This window comes from Nanorana parkeri, unplaced genomic scaffold, assembly GCF_000935625.1.
Source record: "Nanorana parkeri isolate BGI_ZX_2015 unplaced genomic scaffold, ASM93562v1 scaffold608, whole genome shotgun sequence".
In the NCBI taxonomy this organism is placed as follows: domain Eukaryota; kingdom Metazoa; phylum Chordata; class Amphibia; order Anura; family Dicroglossidae; genus Nanorana; species Nanorana parkeri.
This window is the reverse complement of record NW_017306876.1, coordinates 368,867-381,000: the sequence shown is the minus strand read 5'-3', so window position 1 is coordinate 381,000 and position 12,134 is coordinate 368,867. Positions and strand designations below refer to the sequence as shown.

The following is a 12,134-nucleotide window of genomic DNA, read 5'->3' as shown; positions in this document are numbered from 1 at the left end:
CTGTCCTAGCTTTCTTTCCCTAAAGTCTAGAGTTTGGTATGCCAGACATAGTACTTTACTTTGGAAACTTTCTTTATAATAACTTAGAACAACAGTAAGTAACACCCTCAATGTTGGTCTAATTTATTTTTCTTTTTGGTTACTTGTCGTTCCACTTCTATTTTGACTTAAGGCGGATGATTGGTTGTCCTCCACTTTGTTGCTAAAGGCTCCTTGTTCCTTCATGTACTATTTTCCCTAATCTGAATTTTCCAATTTACATAAGCCTTTATAGCACTCTGACAAAGGAAATAGAAATGTATACTTTACAGAGGTTATATGAAATGTGGTAAAGCCTGGGGAAAATCATAAATGGCAAAGTCGTGGATCAATGTCATGCATTGCCTTTAAAACACGTAAGACCAGGTTGGCTGTGGAAGACCTTTCATGACGAGTCCAGAAGGCCATACATAAAGTGAAGGGGGGAACATCTCACATACTGTATGTCTTCAGAACCTAGACAACTCTCATAAAACTGCTTTTCCAGGGCTACACACTTAGGTTGTATGCCCAATCTATGTCCTGTAACATGCAATGGGTTCTCTCAGATGAGAGAGTCTGAGGCTCAATTCTACTCTTTGCAAATGCAAACGTGCCTTTACCCATGGATTTCACAGCTCAATCCAGGAGGCCTTACACATCTTCATCCAGGAGTCCAATGCTTTTTGACTCTTTTCTAGTGCCTACAACAAGGATGAGATTTTTCCTTCTTCCAATGTGACTACACTTATGCATCCTCTTCAAATTGCACCTACTGTCAACTCATCAAGTTCACTCAGCCACTGCTCACTTTACTTTCAGCTTCACAGATTATTTTGATACAATGAAGGCTCAGATATCTGAATTCTGTACTCAAGATTTGTCATATGCAGAACATATGAATATCTTTATCAATAGATCACTGCACAAAGGAAGTAAGGGAGCTGTCGCTATGTACCCTAAGGCTCGAGAAAATGCAGCTTTCTGACTTTGTCCAAACATATTTGTCCAAACACAAGCAAACAAATGTCAATGTGAAACCAGGTAGTTCTCTTACTCATCCTTGGGTTTATTGTAAAAAGATATGCATAAGTAAACAGACATCAAAAACAACCATACAAGATTTTGCATAAAGTGCTTGTAAGGTACTTGCTTAGATCAGCACACACCTTTCAAAATAGCCTTACTCTTCAATGATTGATGCAATACATTTCTGCTTAACATCTTTGCCAAAGGAGTTTGAAGTTCCCTGGTTCTCTGGAAGTCCCACAAGAATCTCTGTAAATTCCTCATCTAGTAGGCCTTATTTATCTCAGACTTCTAGTAGAAAGGTTTTTTTTCAAGATTATCAATGATTTTCACACGTTAGCAGCAAGCACATGTTAGATGTCAGATATGGTGCTCCCATCCTTTTACTCTGATATATTCCCTTAAGGTTTGCAGGTACACATTCAAACATGCAAAAGATATGTATATCCAGAACACCGATCACCCATCCTGCTATGCTTGCCAATGATTTTGTTCATCATCATTATCATCACCAGAGCTGGTTTCTGCCGATTCCTCCTGGCCTTTGCAATGCTTCTGTATCAAGGTGTTAGGGATTTTATTTAACCTCATCAGTGTCAAATATACACCATTAGAAAATCAAGGCCTAAGTTTAAGGACTTATTGTACCTTATTTTTACCAGTAGCTCTAGATTTATGTTTCCCTAAACTATTTCAAATGCTGATTAGATCACTTACAATGGGTACTGCTTTTGGATGATTAAACATTTTAGTTTCCTGTAAAACTAGCTGGTCCTCTGAGCACTGGCCCTGATATCCTGTGTGTGCTAGTAAGCTGTGTGTCTCCAAAAACACACAGGCACAGCAGAGCAAACTGTTCCCCTGCTCCCTCCCCCTTCCTTCCTTCTCCTTCCTTCCTTCTCCCTTCTCCTTGCTAGTAGAGGAATAGTTGCTAGAGGCTGCTCTGTCCCTTCTGATCTTGCACTGGACAGGAAATTCAGAGAAGCAAAGCTGAGAGAGTAGGAGCCAGCTGTTCAGAAACGTTATGACAGTAATTTCTTGAGGGAAAAAATTATAGAATTACTTTGTTTTCAAATGTATATCTGTTGATCTGGATACACTATTGAAAAAAAGTTTGAGAGTTTAATACTACTTTAAATAATACTTTAAATAATGAGGATTATAGGCACAGTGACAGGTATAAAAGGCAACATGTTCTTGGCCTGAGAACATTAAGTATTGACCTTAAGCATTAAGGACATCAACAAAACAACAAACAAATAAACAACAGCAAGAAACAACTCAACATTTTAAAGGGAGAGACATAGATAATAGACATAGTTAGTGACTGATGACATAATCCTTACATAATTATACTAAAATAAAAAAGATAACACAACAAATATAGAATTAAAGTAGAAGATTTCCTAAATGTTTACTCATGGGTGGCTTATTATTATCTTGGTGGAGATGAGTGCAGAAATAGATCATTGGTCAAAAAAAGAAAGGAAAAAAACAGATAACTTGTTGGGGAAAATGTTGCGTAGTGTGCAGTGTAGAAATATATCGCATGAGACTATTCTCCTGTTCCAAGTATGATAGTTTGGGGAATATAACTCAATGGTGCGTGCTAAGAGACCGCTCCTGAAGCTGACTTTAATACAAAAAGTACAGTCTTTATTCACTCACAAGGTCAACAATGCATGAACTTCACAAAACAACTCGCCTTTCTTCAGCATAAATTAAGCATAACAGTTCATTGGACTCTCATCAAGACATCGTGTTTTGGTCTTATCGACATCTGGCTGTCCCATACACTCCCAGTGTGATAGTCCCAGGACTTTACCGTATTTCTCTGTAAATACAGTCCTCAGCACTGCTCAGCAGCCTTCCTCAGCTCCAAGTGGTTCAGTATTCACCCCTCATGGGTCACTGTCTCTCTCCGTCTCTCTAGCAGGTATCTCAGGGTCCCCAACCCTCTTGACCTCTCCAGCCTTCCTGGCGGTGTCACTTGTGCTCGCGCATGCAGCAGAGTCTGCCAGTGGTCGTGTGCCTCCTGCACACCCACAACTCTCCCTGAGCACTGGGCTGGCTACTCTCAGCCCAAGCTGGTCATTGGTAACACTTGGCCCCAGGACTGGAAATCCCTTCCCACTATAGTCTAGAAAACCTGGAAGGAACTGAACAGCCAGTTCCTCTTCTACAAAGATATTCACATTGTGGAACCTCTTAGCCCCTCTAACTAAGTGTTCTTGGAGATAATGTTGCCAAATTACATTGTGGCATTGCCACACCCTTCTACACAAGCAAAAAGTTAAATTGCAACTTTACCCAAAATGTGTTTCTATATTTTGTGTTGGAAAGGGTGTAGATCTGGACACAATAGGGTAGATCTTCTCCAAGAGGGTAGATCCTCTCAGATCTGAGCTTTATGGACCCATGTTGGGTCTATGAGGAGTCACATGTAAAGGGTCATGTGTCCATTTAAATCCGATTACCCCTGATCCATCCCGTCAGGTCCGCCTTTTTTTTTGTGGACCTAGATGGACTCGGAGGTAATCAGATGTAAACGGTCGCAAGTCCATTTGCATCCAACTCCCCATAGACTAAGATTAAGCTCCCAATTAGGTCTGCCTGAAAAACTGACCAGGTTACCTGATTAGAACGCTACGTGAAAGGGGTCCAACTATCTAACAGCCTCCTTGAAAAATACAGAAGGTCAATTTAATGCCATGGTTGAGCTACAGGACCGCTTCGCAGTGCCCTCACCCGCTCTCTCAGGATGGCACAACTGGGATAACTTCCCTCAGTCAGCCTTGACAGTCTTCTAGATGCATAAATGCCTCTGGTTCTTTACATACGTATCTGCCCTCCAGGAAAGTTAAGACCCATGATGAGAACGTCGGGCTCTGCCCGGACCTGCCCTCTCCCTCCTTTTCTTGACCTTTTTTCCTACTGCCTTTTCCTTTGATCACGATACACAGCTACTCACAGGGATTATAATTAGCCAAGGTGCTTCCCTATAAAGAGATATAGAACTTTGCAGACTTATGGAAGGAAGCAATAATTTTGGATTGAGACTGCATATGACTGCTACTGTCTTACTGTTATTGTATCCTATGGAACTGCCTCGGTCAATAAAGAATTAAAAATAAATAAAAGAAAGGGGCCCAACTGACATTAGGTACTTATACTGACTGTATTTCAAAAGACCTAAAATTAATAAATAATTTAATGCATGAATACATTTTAATCAATGCATGTTTCTAATATTTGTGTTTTTTCATTTGTCTGGAGTTCACCTTTAAATTTCCAGAGAGGAAGATGAACCTTTACAGACGTAAATCTACTTTTCACACCTCAATAGTTCTGCCATAAATACATCAATGTATTTATGACTGCTTGCAGGTTATGACATGTTGCCTGCTTGGCTGAAATTCACAAAGGTGGAGTAAAGACAAGAACATTCTACATCAGTTGATAAAAGTCTTTCTTCATGTCATTACATGACAAATCAATGGATTGCTTTCATGGAGATGAAGAATATTAAATGATTGACCCGAATATTATAGACTTAGTCAAGCAAACCATGAGAACGATTAGAAATGTCAGTTAACCGCAGCAACAATGAAAGGTGAATCTGGAGTGAATGTTGCCAGTTAGTACACTTTCTACTTCCTAGTTGTATTTTGTTATTGATTTGGTAAGTAAGCACAATTAAATCTAAACCTTGAAAAGTTGGATATTCGGTCAATCACCACCACCACCACCACCACCACCACCATCAGACAAAGAGCTGATTAAAAAAATTGAGATTCAGCAGCAAAATCATAATTACTTGCTGATGGATAGTAGGATTGTATCCCTCATTTTATACTATTGTTTCAGAATAACATTATGGGCTGATTTATAGATCTCAATGCTGGTTGGATTCCGTTCACATGGCACTACTGTAACTGGATAGAGACGAGAAGCAGAGGAATTCTTACACTCCTCGGCTCCATCTAGTGGCGGTAGTGCCGTGCAAACAGCATCCATCCAGCTTTATGGGGGAAGATTTATAAATCAGCCCCTATGTCATTTTATTTTCCTGCATTGAAATGACTCTAAACTAATACAACACAGTGCACACACAGTATCCACAGGTATGGTATGGTATATATGAAGGAAACACAACATATACACAGAACATGGTATAAACAATGCACACACAACATATACGCAGAACCTGGTATATATATATAAAGCACACACAACATATGCATAGAATATGGTATATACAAAGCACACAAAACATATACATAGAACATGGTATATACAAAGCACACACAACACATACAGAGAACATGGTATATACGAAGCCCACACAACATATACACAGAACATGATATATACAAAGCACACAGAACATAGACATAGAACATGGTATATACAAAGCACACATAACATATACACAGAACATGGTATATACAAAGTATACACAGCAACAAGAACACAGAATAAATTGCTCACAGCATACAGTACACAGAACACTCAACATATAGCATAGAGCACACAACATAGAATAAACAACGCACACACACAGAAAAAAACATGCGCAGCAGACATTGCACACAGCACAGAGCACACATGGTTAACAGAAAATCAACACAGGAAAATACAAAAAAGGATAAAGCGCACTCCTGTGGGCACAATACAATTAGGTGGCTATTGTGTACGGGTGTGCAGAAGCTCCTCAATACAGGGAGAGGACCCTGTCTATTCAAAATTGCAGATATGAACAAAACAGGACAGGAGCGCAACTACCAAAAAGGACGTAGATAGGTTTGTAAAATACAGATTGTTAATGGATCTTTGTGTGTGAAAAATGCATATATATGAAACACTGTTAGTAGTGGACAAAGGGACTTACGGTTCGAGGCTCCCCCGTGGTCGGTGTGGCGCCCTCCTTTGATAGGTCCAGGGTCGCAAGAGTGTCCCCGGTGGTTCAACGGGCTGGTCAGTTGGGGGTGCGCATCCGTATGGCCGCCCACGAACTCGGCTGGCCGGGCCGAGCCGCGTCGGTCAAAACCGGAAAGAATGGGGAGGAGCTACACGCGGTTAGGGCACGCCGTGCGTCGTGTGTCAGTATCGGTGGCGGTGTAGGTGGTAGAGGTCTCAGGTGGTCGGGTGTCTCCAGTGGCTACGCGTTTTGAGGAATCCCTCTTTTTCAAGCCTCAAAAATACTGGAGATCACAGGAGATTTGACTATTTTTAAATGAAACGGGGGAGGAGTGTGGTTTCGTTGAGCCCGGTGATAGTGTTTTGTCCATATCAGAAAATCAACACACACACACAAAATATACACAAAACATGGTGTGTGTGTATATATATATATATATATATATATATATAAAGCACACAGAACATATACACAGAACATGGTATATACAAAGCACACACAACGTATACACAGAACATGGTATATACAAATCACACACAACATATACACAGAACATAGTATATACAAAGCCCACACAACGTATACACAGAACATGGTATATACAAATCACAAACAACATATACACAGAACATTGTATATACAAAGAACAAACAACATACAGTATACACAGAACATGGTATATACAAACCACAAACAACATATATACACAACATAGTATATACAAAGCACACAGATCAACAAGAACACATAATAAAATGCACACAGCATAAACAGAACACCTAACAAATACCAAATAGCATAGAAGGTACACTGCAGACACACAAAAAAGAGATTATACACAGCACAGAGCATAAAACAACATACACAACACAGCAAGCACACAACATACACAACAAAGAAAGTATGAAGCTCCTAGCTGACACAGCACATCATACACAGCCTGTAGCAAATACATCACGGAACATACAACTCTGCACAGATAGCACACTGAACACAGCATTAGACATGTGTTGTGGCAAAAAATTTGTTTAGTTTAATTTTTATTCAGATTTTTCATTATTTCTTTTTTCGGCATTCGGAGCCGAAAGTCAATTTGTTTTGGGATTTGGATTCGGACGAAATCCAAAATTTAGTTACCTACTAATTTTCGTTGCAGCAAAGCGACATTAGACAAAAGTAAAAAAATGCTGTTTGGAAAGACTTTGCTTTTGTTATATGAATGACAGGTCAGAATGTCAAATGGGAGGAACAAGCCCTGTGATGTCACGGCTCGCTCCACCAACTTGTTTACATTCAGGTCGGAGCTGTCATTTTGCGGCGAGTCTTCGGGATTGGGACGGGTCCTCGTGCGGCAGGACTTTTTTATTTCAGCGAATCGGCGAGCGTCGTTCATTGTTGTTGACGCTGGATTACATTGATGGATCCATTTTTAATTTTTTTTTAAATAAAGGGCGTTTTCAAAATGTGTGGTGTGTTATTTTACCTTTACTTGTAACCCTTTACTGAATGAGTAGGGTACAAGTACCCCTTACTCATTCAAAAAGGGGGCGGTATCTAGGTGCCCCCTTAATTACAGGGGTACCCCGATGCAAATAAGCCCCCCTACCCGCAGGCCCCCACAACCACCGGGCCAGGGTTGTGGGGATGAGGCCCTTGTCCCATCCCAATGCTGAGGGCATGTGGCCTGGTATGACGCAGGGAGGGGGGAACTTTAGGGGGAACCCTATGGTTTTTTCACCTATTTTAGGGGGTTGGGTTCCCCCTTAAACTTCCTACCAGGCCTGAAGGGCCTGGTAAGACTTTTGGGGGGAATCCCATGCACTTTTTTCAATTTTTTTTTACTTGGGGGTCCCTCCTAACATTCCAACCAGACCCAAAGGGTCTGAAATCAATTCGGTGGAACCTCACGCTATTTTCTTTTTCCTTCTGTGAACTGTAAAACATTTTTTTTTTTACCTTTTGTAAAATCCCAACTTGGGATTGCCATTAAAGTTTTTTTGTAACGAAAACTCGTACCTATTACTGCTAATGAGAATTTATATTTTTTATTCTTTACAAATTGATGCATAATGCAATAAAACTTAATTCGGGAAAGAAATTCGGATGCAACCAAATTTTTTGTTATCGGAAATTCGTATTTGTTTTGCATTCAATATTTCTGTCATTCGGAAATTCGGATGCATCCACATGTACGAATTTCCAAAAATTTGTCAGAATAACAAATCTTTCCAAAACAATTCGCACATGTCTACACAGCATACACAGTCCAACATAAACCACACAATACACTGCACACAGTACAAAGATTACAAACAATGCAGCTTCCCGGTTGGCAGGCAAAGTAAAAGAAGCAATTTTAATGCTCCAATAACTGACTGAAGAGAGCATGTTAATTTTGTTAGAGGAAGGAAGATAGGATTGTGTTGACACAGGTATAAGTTATCTGCGTGTAAACATCTCCATATTGCAGAAGTTTTATAACTGACGACACCATATATAAATAAACCACTCCATTCCAAATTACGTTTCTTAAAGTTCAGCAGCAGTTTGCTGTTTCTGAATAAGATTCTGCACACTTTCTAAAAAATGTTTAAATAGGAATACAATAAAATCAGTTGCTTACTATAAAAAAAAGTCTAAAAATGCCTGATAAAATAGTAATAAAAAAAAGATTCCAATTATAAATTTTTAAACGATGCATAGGTATAAAACATCTCCTATAACTGAAATATGATATGTCACACTTACAAACAATAAGATACTTTCCTTTGATTTGAATTCATTACATTCATTATGCAAACTACACGTGTAGAAACCCGCTCTCTATTATTTGCATATGACAAGAGCATTCTTTGTATGAAACTTTTCATTTTAGAAGTGTAAGGAAATATATGTACACACTAGAAAAACAAACACACATTACTAATACAAGAACTTGCAAGCTCAACCATGTGCCGACACTTTTTTTGTGTGATTTTGTGAAGGAATATGGATCATATCAAGAAAATGTCCTTTTCTATGTTTTAAATTGTTTTGAATTTGTTTCATTTGCTTCCTAGCTTTGTGACTTTCCTTACTCAGCTTTTAGCGTTGCTATGCATAACCAAGAGAGATATCCTGTATTCGGGAGCGCGCCGAGGACACATGAAAGGAATGCCGAGGGATGAAGCTACAGGCAGAAGATATCTTTGACTAACCAATTAGCGAGAGACACAAAACTCTAACTAACAGTTCCTCTAGTTTGCCCAATAGTACAAGACATTTAGAGATAGCAGAGGTGGGCATATGGGTGACGAGCACTCTCCTGTTATCTGTGTATAAAGGAGAGAGAACGCCCTGAATAAAGTAGATGCGTCATAAACCTTAATCCTGAGTTTGTGATTTCTCTCCGGTGCACCGAAAACGACATAATTAGGAACAGCAGCAGACATCTTGTGTGAACCCAGTTGTGGTTCAGATCCATTTCAGCTGGCGCCAAAAATCGTGGGGCCCTGGGTTCCGATCCAAGAGCAGCCGTGACATGCGGGCAGTTGGCTGAGGGCCAGACAGACCAAGGAGGGCTTGCGCAACCCTGAGAGTACGGTAGGCATATTTCAATATCTTACCACTGTACTACTTGTTTCTGTCTGATCCACTGTCACGTCCACTTGGCTGTTCGAGGACGGCAAAAGGCAGGTAAACTTTTCCTTGCCCAGGGCTGTTTTGCTAAGAACCTGCATAAGAGATTTCTGCTGGCTGTGTGTGTTATTTGTTTGTGTGTTTTGCGGCTCTGGGCCGAGGCTGAGCCGAGCTAAATGAATTAGCTACAGGATGCTGATCCTGGCTTGAGGTGTTTGCGACTCTGGACCAAGGCTGAGCCGAGCTAAATGAATTAGCTACAGGGAGTCGTCCTCATCTCAGTGAGCTGTATGCCCAGAGAAAGAAGGAACCCTGTAGTGGGCGTCTACGGACGGAAATCCGGGGTGACGTATCGGTCCCCCCGAGGCGAGCTTAGCCGGTCAGCCAGTGGTTCAGTTCCGCGCTGTTACGCCCCAAGTAAGAGGAACCCTGTAGTGGGCGTCTACGGACGGAAATCCGGGGTGACGTGTCGGTCCCCCCGAGGCGAGCTTAGCCGGTCAGCCAGTGGCTCAGTTCCACGGTGTAATGTCATGTCCTAAATGTGTTTGTGGGTTAATGTTCACTGTGGATGAAACGAATTGGGGATTAGTGAAAGTAGTAGAAGGGGGGTATCCCCCCCCCCCCGTAAACTTGGCCATCAGCCTGTTGTCCCAGCGATTCCCGACATCTTGGTGCTAAGGGTTAATGTCCACTACGCAGTGAGAGGGAGGGGGCTGAAGCAGAGAGAAATTACAGAAGTTAGCAAAAGAATGTAACTTGAAACATGATATTGTCCGTCTCCAGCCAGAATCCTGGCGTACCTTGATAAGGGAACATCGAGGGAAGTTAAATGATAAGGGATTGATGAAAATAGCTGAAGCCTGGTTTCGTACAACAAAAGCTTTGCACAAAGAAGGATGGGTAGAAGAAACAGTTAAATGAGATGATTAAATTATGTATGTGCATCACAGAAGCTGATGATGTGTTTGAGCCACCGCCCTATAATGGCGGCGACTGGACAGACAACTATTCCAAACCGCACCCTTCGTCTAACGCCCCATCATCCGTGGCTCCTCCCTCCCAGGTCATTATGACAACTACCGACCCTGGTGGCTTGACCACGCCCACCCCTATGACACCCCCCAGTGGTGTCCATCTTGGTATACCCAGCCAACACCCCGGAAGTCCCGCCCCTACTACATCCGGTGGTGGCCATCTTGGTATAACTTTCATGTCACTTCCTGCCCAGCCCAGTGTACTTCCGCCTCCTTCTGGTGGCGGCCATTTTGGTGTCCCAGGTCAGGCAGCATCCGGAAGGCATATTAACCCCATGTACCCAGTCCTCCCGGTGCTGAATGCCAATGGCTCCTACCACACTCCCGTGTTCCCTAATGTACTAATGGGAGATGCATCAACGCTGCCACCTGCCCTACTTCCGTCCGAGGCCCCGCACATAGCTTATGATGATGTGACCAGTGCAGAATGGAGCTCGTTCACCAATGCTGGCCCCGAGCCCCTACCTCCCGAAATTCAGCCACCCCTAAGGCCCCGGCTGAAGCGGGAGTCATCCCTCCAGTCCTGGCACCCCATGAACATAGCGGAGGCGCCAGTGATGTATGTCACCTTCACCCCATCCCAGGCCTCATCCCTGGTCTCGAATGTACAAGCAGCCGATGCCCTGTTACCGTGGACACCCACCGCCTCCTCCCCTACCTAGCCGGAGAGAGAGGATTACCTGTTATAACTGCGGGAGACTAGGGCATTTCAGGAGGGTATGCAGGGCCCCCCGCCACCCCCAGCAACAAGAGGAGGGGGCTGCGAATAATGCCATGGCTCGCCCCACTTCCCACTAGGACCGGGGCAAACCTGTGTTCCCCTCCCTTCTCATGGCAGCGTCTTCAGGGGAGGGAAAATCATCCTACCTGTACATGGGACACCCACCACCTTCCTTATTGACACGGGTGCAGCCAGAAGTGAACTTAAAGCAACAGACCTGCCAGATTATTATTTTCTTTCAGACATAGATGTGTCCTGTGTGGGTGTAGATGGGGTACCACGCCCCAATCCTCTCACCAAACCACTCCAAATAGGGACATATCCTAACTTGTTGGTCAGATTTGTGGTGTCCTCTACCTGTCCCCTTAACTTGCTTGGTGCAGATGTGCTATCCAGACTCCAGGCCTCCATCGTCTTCACACCAGAGGGAGGAGTGACTTTACATTCACCATTGTCACCTGAGGATTCTTCAGCCCTTTGCTCCCTGCCCCTGATGCTTTCACTTCATCAACCACATGGAAAACCCACCATTTCCCCTGAAATTCTGAATAGGATCCCTCAGGAGCTTTGGGCCTCAGGCCCAGAAGACATCGGACACCTGGATGTACCCCCGGTGGTGGTGAAACTTAAAGAGGTAGTGACCCTCCCAAGGAAACCTCAATAGCCCATTCAGTCCTGGTAAAGAGGAGGTTGTAATGAAACAGAATCTTGTTCTAAGCACAGATCCTCAGCATGCAGCTCACCTGCCGGCCAGGTCTCAGCTGCGTCCTTTGGAGCTTCCTGGGGAAAACTC

General features: G+C 42.7%; 1 long non-coding RNA gene across 1 annotated transcript; it reads left to right on the top strand.

The window, feature by feature from the left end:
- Positions 1 to 2,918: 2,918 nt before the first annotated feature.
- On the top strand, positions 2,919 to 12,122 carry LOC108792166. The gene is made up of 3 exons (XR_001941546.1): positions 2,919 to 2,929; positions 9,640 to 9,643; positions 12,006 to 12,122. It is a non-coding gene; the product is annotated as an uncharacterized LOC108792166 (long non-coding RNA).
- The last annotated feature ends 12 nt before the right edge of the window (positions 12,123 to 12,134 follow it).